This window comes from Miniopterus schreibersii (assembly GCF_964146895.1).
Source record: "Miniopterus schreibersii genome assembly, chromosome: 9".
Classification (NCBI taxonomy): domain Eukaryota; kingdom Metazoa; phylum Chordata; class Mammalia; order Chiroptera; family Miniopteridae; genus Miniopterus; species Miniopterus schreibersii.
The window spans coordinates 7,918,668-7,931,589 of record NC_138118.1 but is presented as its reverse complement, the minus strand read 5'-3'; positions in this window follow the sequence as shown (position 1 = coordinate 7,931,589).

Here is a 12,922-nt window from a genome sequence, read left to right as displayed (position 1 = left end):
TGTGTAGATCTGTGGGGGCAGTGATTGACATATTGAGGTTGGCGAACTGTGCATTAGTTATATTGTAACAGAGTTTGAAAACTCAGGGGAGACAAATATGAAAACCAGGTATCTACAGTTATAATATTATTAATTATCCACTATTTACTATACATCAGTTCCTGATTTAAATATTTGACATCAATTATCTTGTTTAATTCTTACACAATCCCTTTCTAAAAAAATATTTTTATTGATTTTATTTTTTAGAGAGAGAGGAAGAGAGAGGGAGAGAGAAACATCGATGTGAGAGGGAAACATGGGTCAGCTGCCTCCTGTGCCGGGGATCAAGCCCACGACCTGGGCATGTGTCCTGACCAGGAATGGAACTGGCAACCTTTTGGTGCGTGAGGTGACGCCCAACCAGCTGAGCCATACCAGCCAGGGCATTACACAACCCTTTGTTGTTGGAGTTATTTTATCCCTCTGTTAAAGATGTGAGAGATGAGGCACAGAGAAACTATGTAACTTGCCTAAGGTCACAGAGTAGAGCTTGGGTCAACTCCAAGTCTGTCTCCACAACCCTTGCCTGTCATTTTCACATCCCATGGCCTTCCCAGAGACAGGCAAATGGTGCTCTGCAGGTCTCCCGCTTAGGCGGGTGGTTCTTCACACTTTGAGTCATTGACCCCTTTGAGATACCCTTGGATTCTCAGGAAAAATGCACAGAGCAGGTTGAATTTACCTGGTCGAGGCAGAGGTGATTTAAAGCATAGTGTCGGTCTTCTATGTAGCCTAATAATGCTAGTTCAAAAATTCAAGTAACATAAGTTTTTCCTCCCTAAAATTTACATTACTGTTTATTCTAAGTTGTGTTTATAAATCATAGAAACGAACATGTAATAACATAGGCACTCCTGGGTCTTGCTAGTAATGCAACAATAAACATTAACAAACCTGGAAGCACTAAAGGCTGGCTCAGTGAAAAATGCAAGGGTAGGTTCAGGCACAGAACGTGCCCCGACAGCAGGGTCCCTCTGACAGTCACAGTGACAGTTAAATCTCTGAACAGAGAGCCAGTGGCAGTGGGCGCTAAAGGAGTGTCAGTTCTTGGGGCAGACCCAGGGCAGCCACAATTCCCCCCAGTTTCTGCAACACTGGCCTTCACGGGAGCCCTTGGGACCTCCCCTTGTTTTCCAGACAGGGAGAGTAGGACACTTGAACCCACAGTTGTTTAGGATCCAACTTCTCTCTCTCTCTCTGTCTCTCTCTGTCTCTGTCTCTCAATCTCTGTCTCTCAGTCTCTCTCTGTCTCTCTGTCTCACCACGGGTGACTTCAGTGTCTCTCTCTCTGTCTCTGTCTGTCTCTGTCTGTCTCTGTCTCTCTTTCTCCCTCCACGGGTAGCTTCAGTGGGCAGCACGTACCCTTTGGGCCGCCCATCGCACACCTGCTCTTCCTCGGGCTCAGCGCACCCTGAACCCCCCCTGGGGAGCCGCGTCTCGGTGACTCAGTGCAGGCGGCTGTGGCTGCGTGGGGCGCCTGTCGCTCTCCCAGGGGGCATACATGCGCGAGGCCCGACTAACCGCAAGTGGGCGGCGCCCCCGATGGAGTGAGTCCGCGGGAGCCCGGGGACTCGCGCAGGGTTAGGAGAGGTGCGCTCTGCTCCCCTCCGCTGGCGCTCGGCCAGGGGTGCGCGCGGGGGGGGGGGGGCGCGGGGGGGGGCGGGCTGCGGAGCGCACGCGCGAAGCCCGCACGGGGCGCAGAGCCCCCCCCCCCCCACGCCTCCGCCCGCAGCGTCTCTCGGTCCCGGGTCAGGCACACCAGAAATCTTCCGGAGGCTCTTCAGCTGCGGACCCCGACCCCCTGCTGACGGCAATTTCAGCTGAGTTTCGCTCACTTGCAATGGGAGGAGGGAAAAGTCTCACTGACTTGGCGTCTGGCAGGGCCATGGAATTTTGTATTATCCGTGGTGGCTTGTGCCACTCTTTTAAAATTTTTATTTACTTATCTGTGTGTTTTTTGTTTTCAAATCCTCACCTGAGGATATTTTTTCTATTGCTTTTCAGAGAGAGAGTGTGGGGGGGAGAGAGAGAGGGAGAAACGTAGATGTGAGAGAGACACATGGATCGGTTGCCACCCACGCACTCCACTGTTGGGCTGGGGATGGAGCCTGCAGCAGAGGTACGTGTCCTGGACCAGAATTGAACCCGGGACCCTTCAGTCCGCAGGCTGATGCTCTCACCACTGAGCACCGGCTAGGGCTTATTTACTTACCTTTTAAAAAATCTATTTTTCTTCTTCCTGAGAATACAGTAAGTAGGTCTTCACAAATCCCTAATTATTAATTACCGTTGCAGTATACAGCTCCAAGCCTCAGCCTAGTGCCTATGACAGACAGCACACAGGCCCAAAACAACAGGGGAAGGACAGAAGAAGCTGCCTCGGAATTTGGATGCCAGGGTCACGCACCAGCCGCTTGGGGCCTAGGATTGCAAAAATCAATGTTTTAGCAAAATCATCTATTATTACATGATGTGCACTTTAGGATTATTACAGAGTAAACTAAACCTTGAATGCCAAATCCCCCAAGCCAGAGATTAACTACAGTGCCTCACTGTGTTAATTTGTCCAACTGCAACATATTTCCTCTCCCTTCCATTTTATCTAATCAGGTTTTTCCTTCAAAAGCCATCATGTCCAATATCTATGCTCCTGAGTGAATTCTGGGTCCAAATAACATTTGGTAACCACTAAAGCAAAATGAAAATGCTGGAAATGTTCCAACTCCTTGTTTACTTTAAGACAAACATTTAATCTTCCCCTAAAGCCCACAGTTTATTGACCTTTACAGTTTAGGTTTTCTGGACTTACTGATACCGGAAAGGCAGAGACATTTAAAGGAGTTTCACTTTAAGAGAAGCTGGTATTTAAGAAGAAAGATTTAGGGAATGACTATTTAAGAAGTGATTATTTGTATTTAAAAAAGATTTTTCACTTTAAACAAAGTTTCCTCTATGTTTCCTATTAATATTCACCCTAGCAAGTATGTTATTGACTTTAATGTATAAAATTTTACTTAGAATTTCAGAGCAGGAAGAAGGCTTGAAGATAATTTCGCATTTGTGGAAGCCAAGAAAGAGATAAGTTAAATAATTTGCTCAGCCGTGGCTGCTCAGATAGTGGTAGTTGGGAATTTGTTGCCATAGACCCTTTTCCTTAAAAGAACGTCTTCAGAAACACTGCTCGTTCCCCATCCCCCCAAAAAAGTTCTTTAGAGGAAAGGCAAATTACATAGGTCAGAAACTCAGGTCTACATAACGAAAGCAAGAGCACTAGAGAAAGAACAAATAAAGGTAAATCAATCTTTCATTTTTCTTAATCGAACAGATAACAGTTTGCTCAAAATAATAATAGAAACAATGCATTTGTTGATTATAGCTTACAGAAAGTGAAATAAATGACAGTATAAGGAATGGAAAAGGAGGGTTGGGAATGCTCTGTTATCATTGCATTACTCATGCAGTGGTATAGTGTTATTTGAAAGTGGACTTTTCTTCTTTGGCCTGTTGACGTGAAGGATTCATTAATTGATTTTGAGTGCTGAACAGTCATGCATACCTACTGAATAAATCCCACTTGACTGTGGCGTATAATTCATTTTTTTCATTGTCAGATTTGGTTTGTTATTATTTTGTTGAGGATTTTTCCACCAGTGTTTATGAGAAATATTAGTCTGTAGTTTTGCTTTCTTACAAGTCTTTGTCTGCTTGGTATTGGGGTAACACTGGCCTCATAAAATGAGCCAGAAAGAGCGCCCTCTGCTCCTGTCTTCCGAAAGAGATTGTAGAGAATTGGTTTAAGATCTTCCTTAAATGTTTGGTAGAAATTGCAGGGAACCCATCTGGTGCTTTCTGTTTTGAACCTTATAATAGGACTGTCATTCATTTCACTTACCCATAAGCTGTTTTGAGAGGTTATTAACTAATGATCCAATTTCTTTAATACATAAAGGCAAAATCAGACTCTTGTGTGAGTTTTGCTAGATTGTGTCTTCCAAGGAATTGGCCCATTTCATCTAGATTATCAAATTTATGGACATAGAATTGTTCATAATTATTTATTCTCCTTTTAATATCTATAGGATCATTTCTGATATTAGTAATTTTTGTCCTCTCTCTCTTTCTTAGTTATCCTGGCTAGAGGTCGATCAATTTTATTGATCTTTCCAAAGAACCATCTTTTGATTTTATTCATTTCCTGTTTTCAGTTTCATTGATTTCTGTTCTAATTTTTATTTTTTATTTCCTGTTATTTTAGATTTAATTTTTTTTAAGTTTCCTAAGAGGTAAGTTTAAATGATTGATTGTAACTTATTCTAGAGGTTCTAGTTTTCCTTACAGGACTGTCCTGGTGCGGGCCCAGGCTCTGGCTTTCAGTTCACAGCTCCTGCTTCCTTTCTGGCTGTTTGTCCTCCCGCATTTTGTGGATGTTTTGGGTCCCATGATCTTGCTCCTCGACTCTGTTTCTGTGTTTCTGGTTCTGGGTGGTGTGTGCTGGTGCTTGCTCAGGCTAGAGCTCCACCTCCATAACCTCGACACAATCACTGAAAGTCCTGGACCACGCTGATGCCTCTGTATAGTGCGTGCTTTTCAGACCAGTACACAGTGGTCCAGCTGAGGGACGAAACAGCTTTCGCCTTGCAAATGTCATAAAAGGATGGAAATTTAGAGCAATGAACAGAGATGCTGGAAAAACCATGACTTTTTTTTTTCTCTTGAAAAGAATCTTCACTGTCAAAAAGAGTAAGGCAAAATAGAGTTCAGAGACCATAGAAGCAGAATTATCTCTACATAGAGTTCTTTAAAAAATTTTTTAAAATATATCTCCATTGATTTCAGAGAGAGGAAAGGAGAGGGAGAGAGAGAGAGAGAGATCAATGATGAGAGAATCATTGATTGGCTGCCTCCTGCATGCCCCCGACTAGGGATGGAGCCCGCAACCCGGGCATGTGCTCTGACCGGGAATTGAACCCCAATCACCTGGATCCTAGGTTGACGCTCAACTGCTGAGCCAAGCCCAGCTGGGCTAGAGTACTTTTAATTTTGGATGCCAGTGACTCTTACAGATTTTATGCTTATGAATGAATTTGTTCAGTTGAGATCAAGAGAAGCCTGGCTATGTGGAGAATTAATGACACATGTAACAGTTTGGATATGAGTATCTTTACTCTATTAACATGGCTGTTGTTTTTAAACAAGTAATCCATGCTCATTATATAAAATCTAGAAAAAACAAAACCTTTAAAGAGAAATCCAGAAATAAGCCTAACATTTTGGCGTATTTCTTTGTCATTTCTTTTCTTTCTTTTAATCTTTATTGTTGAAAGCATTAGAGGTGTCCCATTTCCCCCCACAACTGACCCCCTCCACCTCGCCCCCACCCCCTCCCCAGGCCTTCAACCCGTTATTAACTGTGTCCATGGGTTATGCATATAACTTCTTTGGTTAATCTCTTCCCACCCTCCACCCTCCTTCCCTCTTTCCTCTGAAATACGATCGTCTGTTGCCTGCATCAATGTCTCTGGCTCTATTTAGTTCATCAGACTGTTTTGTTCATTAGCTTCTTCTTAAAGAAGACCCTTCAACATTTCCTGTAGTGCTGGTCTGGTGGTGATGAACTCCTTTAGTTTTTTCTTATCTGTGAAGCTCTTTATCTGACCTTCAGTTCTAAGTGATAGCTTTGCTGGGTAGAGCAATCTTGGTTGTAGTTCCATGTTTTTCATCACTTTGAATATTTCTTGCCACTCTCTTTTACTGGCCTGCAAAGTTTCTGTTGAGAAATCAGCTGACAGTCGTATGGGTGTTCCCTTGTAGGTAACTAACTGCTTTTCTGTTGCTGCTTTTAAAATTCTCTCTTTGTCTTTAACCTTTGGCATTTTAATTATGATGTGTCTTGGTGTGGGCCTCTTTGGGTTCCTGTTGTTTGGGACCCTCTGTACTTCCTGGACTTGTAAGTCTATTTCTTTCCCCAGGTAGGGGAAGTTTTCTGTAATTATTTTTATAAATAGGTTTTCAATTCCTTCCCCTTCTGGCACCCCAGTAATACAAATGTTGGGCCTCTTGAAGTTGTCCCAGAGGCTTCTTATACTATCTTCATATTTCTGGATTCTTTTTTCTTTTTGCTCTTCTGGTTGGGTGTTTTTTGTTTCCTCATGTTCCAAATTGCTGATTTGATTCTCAGCGTCCTCTACTGTTGATTCCTTGTAAATTATTCCTCATTTCAGTTCATGTAGCTGTCATTTCAAATTGGTACTTTATTATGTCATCGATTTTCTCAGTTACTTTCATCATACTCTTACTAATATGATTGAGCATCCTTATAAACAATTCTGAACTCTGTATCTGTTAGCTTGCTTGGATCTATTTCATTTAGTTCCTCTTCTAGAGATTTCTTCTTCTCTTTCCTTTGTGACATAATTCTCTGCCTCCACATTTTGGCTGCTTCCTGGTGTTTGTTTCTGTGTATTAGGTAGACTGCTATGTCTCCTGGAATTTGTAGCGTGGCTTTGTGTAGTAGGTGTCCTGTAGGGTCCAGTGGCTCAGCCTCCCCAGTCACCTGAGCTGGGCCTTCTAGGTGCTCCCCTGTGTGGGCTGTGTGCACTGACCTGTTGTAGTTGAGCCTTGGTTACTGTTGGCGTCACCGGGAGGAATTGACCCCCAGGCCAATCGGCTGTGAGGACTAACTGCAACTACAGCCAAAGAGCTGCTGTGCTGGAGACACCCCTATGGAGCAGGATTTACTTCAGTGGAGCTTTGGTGTTCATCAAGTGCACCCCTTGAGTATGTCACTCATGGATGTGGAAGGGTTATAATCCAGCGTGGTTGAGTCTGACCACTGGGTGCACTGTCTCTGGGGCCTCTCTGGAGGTACAAAGTCAGCCTCTGCCAGTGCCTTGCCCAGGGCCACCCAGCATGAGCTACTCAGCAAACCGTAGTTGGCTGCTACTTGTGCTGGGCTTAGAGGTGTCCAGGAGAGGCTAAGCTATGATCCAATGCAGCTGCCGCTAGTGCCAGGCCTGGGGCCACTTATCAAGCCGTATGGGGCCCGCTGCTGCTTGTTTGAGAGATTTTAGGAAAGTCCTAAGCAGGAGGCTCGAGAGGCCACTAGCACAGAAAAGCCCCTGGAAATGGCCTGGATGGGCTGCAGGTGGGGAGGGGCGGGGCCTCCGGGAGTCACGGGGCGGGGCCAAGGGTGTGAGTCAGGTGCTGGAGACTCAAACATGGCGCCTGCCTGCCGGCTGTGCGGGGAGGACTCGCCACAGGAGCCGTGGCCTCCGCCAGCCCTTCTGCCCGGGAGGAAGCCACCCCTTCACCTCTGGCCCCGATTCCAGGCAGGTTAGTTCCCCCCGAGTGTCCCGGGTCCTTTCCAGCTGCTCCCGGCGCTGGGCTCAGAGGGAGCGTCCGAGTGAGTCCATGCCGGGCTGTTTAGGAGGAGCTGCTGGGGCTCCCGCAGCCTCCGCGACCCTCAGGAACAGTCCCTGCTGGTTTCACAGCCTGAAGCTGTGGGGACGTCTCTTCCGGGCCCCGGAGCCCTGGACTGGGGGCTTGATGTGGGGCTGGGACCCCTGCTCCTTTGGGAAACCCCCATCGCTGAGATTCCCTCCCGGGTTTAACCTGCAGCACCAAGTGTGGGCCCGCGGCCGCATCTCCGGGATTCACCCCTGATCCGCCGGCGTCTCCGCCCCTCCTACCGTCTCGGTGCTTCCTCAGCTCCCTGGCTGTGGGGCTTCTGTTCAGCCGGATCTCAGGAGCCTCTGAGCGATGGTGGTTCTGTACTTTAGTCGTGATTCTGATGTGGTTGCGGGAGGCGGCGGGGCCAGCTGCTACCTCTGCCGCCATCTTGTTTCCTCTCCTGTCATTTATTTTCTTTATAAAATTTGGGTCATATTTCATCCAGTTTTACATCTTCCTCTTTGCACTTACTGGTATCTCCTGAGTGGTTTTCTACATTCTTAAATACCCCTCCAAAACGTTATGTTTAATGGCTGCTTATCACCCTTTGACTGAATGATTGTATTATAATTTATGCATATAAGCCTTGTTGGACGTTTATGAATCCTATTACAAATAATACTTCAGTGTAAATATTTGAACATTCATTTTTGAGCACTTATCCAGTAAAATCCTTAAAGTAGATTCCTTTTGAGCTCTTTACATTTCCGAGGTCCTCTGGCTGCTTGGGGCTCATGGGCAGCTATTCATGCCTCACTGTTGAGGTCAGCTGCAGTGGGGCTGAATGACCGGTAGATGTTTTGGGGTCAGGATTCTCTCTGGCAGGACAGTTTTTATTAAGGGCAGGTCATCAGCTTGTTAGGGGTGCACTGCGTTCTGTGCCTGTGTCAGCTCTTGTAGGCCATGGCCATGTGAGCACCCTGTATGCAATGGCCTAGGTGGTACCTTCAAGTCTTGTGCAGGCCTTTGTTGGCAAGTAACTTCTTTCCCCAAGTGGGGTGGTTGCTAGTGAGGCCGGTATCTGCAGGAAGCAGTGGAGATCTGGAAACTCTCGCACCCAAGGTTCTCCTTGGGAAGCTTCCCCAGTGGGAAGCTGGAGTCTGGTTGGCTGGGTAAGCCCTGGATATGCTGTGGTTGGTGTGTCTGTGGTGTGCGAACGTGTGCATGTGTGAGAGGTAGGGATGTATGGTCTTCAGCAACTGAAATTCTCTGGTACCCTCCAAGGATTATACAAAATTTTCTCCTTTTTGTATCAGTCTGCCAAGGCTGCTGTAACACAATACCATAGACTGGGTGGCTTAAACAGCAGACATTTATGTTCTCGTAGTTCTGGAGGCTGAAAGTCCCAGATCAAGGTGTTGGTCTGTTAGGTTTCCTGGTGAAGACTTTGTCTGTCTTGTAGATGGCCGTCTTCTCTCTATGGTCTCAAATGATCTTTCTTTCTTTTGTGTTGGAGGGGAGAAGGGAAGATAGATAGGCAGATAGATAGATATTGCTCTATTCTTCTTCCTAAAAGGCCACCAGGTCTTACTTAACCTTAGTTACCTCCTAAAGACCTATCTCTAAATACATCATAATGAGTATTAGGGCTTCAACATATAAATGTGAGGAGGGGCACAAACATTCAGCCCATAGCACCCTTCTACCCTGGTCTATTTTTTTTCCTACAGTACTTGTCATCTTTTAAAATACTAGGTGATTTATTTATTAAGTTGGTTATTACTTGTCTCCCATGACCAGAATGTAAGCTCCATAAGGTCAGGGGTCTTCCTTTGTTTTTCACTGATGTCTGTTCAAGAACCTGGAAGAGTACTTGAAAATGGTAATCGTAGAACAAATGAAGGTGGTCAGCAACCATAGCTATCAAGGCGGGAAAAAAAGAGAATGAACTGCTGGTAATACACAGAAAATTTCAGGAAATACTGATACCTAGAAAGGGAAATTAGGGCTTATCCTATCCCAGAACTGAGAATATCTTGTCCAGCAATGTGGATCACTTCACTTGATCAGGTGATGTGGTGGAGACACTCCCTTTGAGTTGCTATGGGAACTGTGGTGTCTTAGTCTGCTCGGCTGCCATAACGAAATACCAGAGACTGGGTGGCGTAAACAACAGACATTTATTTTCTCAGAGTTTGGGAGGCTGAAAGTCCAAGATCAGAGTGGCAGCCAGCGTGGTTGAGTTCTGGTGAGAACTCTCTTCCTGGCTTGCAGACAGCTGCCTTCTCTCTGTGTCCTCATGTGGCAGAGGGAGAGAGAGACAGGGAGAGAGAGAGAGAGAGAGAGAGCTAGCCCTCTGGTCTAATTGCATCCTGCGGAGCCTCCCCTTATGACCTCATCTAAACCTAATTACCTTCCAAAGGCCCCATCTCCAGATATCATTACACTGGGGATTAGGGCTTCAACATAGGGATTTTGAGGTAATACAAACACCTAGTCCACAGTAGATGATATAGCAGGTAATCAAGGACAGAATCCAGACTCATGAGATGTCAGGTAAGGGAATAGAATAGGAGGTCGTCTAGATGGACCATGATTCCTCACCCCAGGAGGTCAGTGCCTGGGAAACATGAGGGCATTGCACTGGCCAGGTGGCACCACTGTGCACCCTTATTTGTCAAGGCCTGCCTGGGAAGATGGTGTCCGCTCATCATGTTTCCAGATCTTATGGCGTTGTAGTCCCTAAGAGCAAATTGTGTGGTCCTTTGATTTTTGGCACATGATTAGGTTCTTTATTGTTTTTATTTATAAAAAATTCTGGGGCTTCTGGGGAGGAAATGCAAGGTCTGAGAAGTAGATATCACACTGTTTAAAATATTGCTGCTTTTAAAAATATTTTGGTACTTATGAGAGAGAAATTATTGCAAAAAATATCTTGACTATTCCCACTAGTAGATTTTTTTTTTCCCAGCCTCACCCAAGGATATTTTTTCCATTGGTTTTTCAGAGAGAGTGGAAGGGAGAGAGAAAGGGAGCGTGATTGGTTGCCTTCCTCACGTGAGCCTGCAAACGAGGCCCTTGGTCGAAATCGAACCTTGGTCCCTTCCGTCTGAAGGCCAAAGCTCTATCCACTGAGCCAAACCAGCTAGGGCCCCACCAGAGTAGATTTTTTTTTCCCCGACAAGCTTTAAAAGTATTTTCCAAGTTCCAATAAAACATATTGAGATTGTGATGGGAACTGTGTTAAATCTATACATGATTTTGTAAAGCATTGACTTTTTTTATAGTATTGTGGTGTTTCATTCAGGAACATGGTAGGTTTCTACATCTTTTTAGGTCATTTATGTATCTTGATAAAGTTTTGTAGTTTTCTTCATATAAAGCCTTTGCTTTCTTTGTAACTGTTGTTCTTAAGTGTGTTATTGGTTTTTTGTTATTGTGAATGGGGTAGTTTTCTGGTATGTTTTTAAATAATAAATTGCTGTCATATGGTATTGATTCCTGTGCATTTAAATATATTAGACCATCTTATTGAACTCTCTTATTAGTATGAATAGTTTTTAGTTTATTCTTCTGAGTTTTAAGTCGTACTACTCACATACAGTAGTAGTTTTTGCAGTCTCCTTTTCTGTTGCCTGCCTTATTCTTGACCCAAATATTAAATCGTGATGATAGAGCTATTTGTCTTGATCCTGATTTTATGGCAATATCTCTAGAGTTCCACTGTGTGTCAGTGTGTCCCAGCCAGTCTCAGCTCTGTTCTACTGCAGAGGGCTGACATTTGCAGTCTGAATATCCCAAGGCTCCCATGTCAGCTGGTGTCCATCTGGGTTTGGCCCATGGGAGGTCCTGGCAAGAGGTTGCTGAACAGAGGGAAGGGAGAATCCAAGGTTTTTCTCTCCTATTCTCAGCCACAGGTAGCAACTCCAGCCACAGCTCCTTTCATTTCATGGCTCCAGCCCTGGCCAGACAGTTACCTTTTGCTGGGAAAACCTGGTCCTTGGCCTCAGGAATATTACTTTTCTCTTTTCATTTCTCTAGCTTGCTGCCCTCAGTTGCCGGCATGAAAGTCCCTGCCTAGACCTCATGTTTAGAGGTCCTGCATCCATGACCCGTCTCTCTCTCTCTCTGTCTCTCTCTCTCTCTCTCTCTCTCTCTCTCTCTCTCTCACACACACACACACACACACACACACACACACACACACACACACGGAGCTGTATTGAAGAACTCATGGTCGCCTCTAATCTCTAGGGATCCTGTACCAGTGCCAGCACAGCATGCTTTGTCACCTGCTCTTCTGGTTAACACAGTACAGGCCCCAGGGGAATGCTTCTCTACACCTCTTGTCCTGTGTCCTCAAAACACAAGACAACTGCATCTGAATGCCATTAAGTTTTGCCGATGTTGGGGACAGGTACTGCTTGGGAGTGCTGAGAGGCCCTGAGGGTGGGAGCACTTTGACGACATGATTAACTTGTCAAACCCTTCCTCCCCGGGCGCATGAGTGCATGAATAAGGAAGCATTTCCCAGCAGTGATGAGCATCCGTTTTCTTGCTTCCCTTTGTGTTCCAATACATGGTTCTGGAGTTACACATGAATTAGGGCAGTATTTTGAACAGTTGCACCCAGGAACTGAGGAATGTTCTGCAATATTATGCTCTTGCAATTCATATTGCTCTTAAATAATAAGTATATGTCTAGACCTGACCTGAATTTTGGCCTAAAATCCAGAAGTATTCTTTATAACATGCATGGAACATAGTTTGAATTTGTTACTAGAGATAAAGTTTTTTTGAGAAATTAAAAAATTAGGATACGTCTTAAATCTATCCATAGATAAAACACATTAAATTTGACCTTATAGCCACATGTTGAGTAAATGCTGTTAAAGCAACTAAATTTAATTTAGAAAGCTTATAAGATATACCAGAATAGCCAAGTGATACAATAGAATATCCTAAAAGACAGCAAAATGTGGTCTTTGGTAGATAATGAAATTAATTTCAGATTTGTGCTATCTATAATTTTTTGATATGAACTATAGATAAAAGCAGATGTAAGTTTGGTAATTTCTCACTTAAAAGGATTAAAAACATTTTTAAAATTTAAAGAAAGTGGTTTTCTAAGTAGAAATAAATTGCATGTGAAACTGAAAGTGATACTCTAGAAAAATATAAGGAAATTAGAACAGGGGAATGCAAATGTTTTTGTGACTTAAAAGGAGAACATTCATGTATAAATAATCCCAAAGTAATGTCTGTGGTAACTATTTTCCAATCATTATACATTAAAATACAGCCTTGATTGTAGAGAGACTTGAAATTAAGCAGTGTAGTGCAATTAAGCAGTGTAGTGCAGTTTTTGTTTTTCTTCATTCTAGCATTGGAATATTTGAAAGAACTTTTAAAAAAATATTGTGTAGCTTGAGATATTACTTTAAGAAATAGTAAAAATCATAATATCTGGGTAATGATTTCTATTATAAAG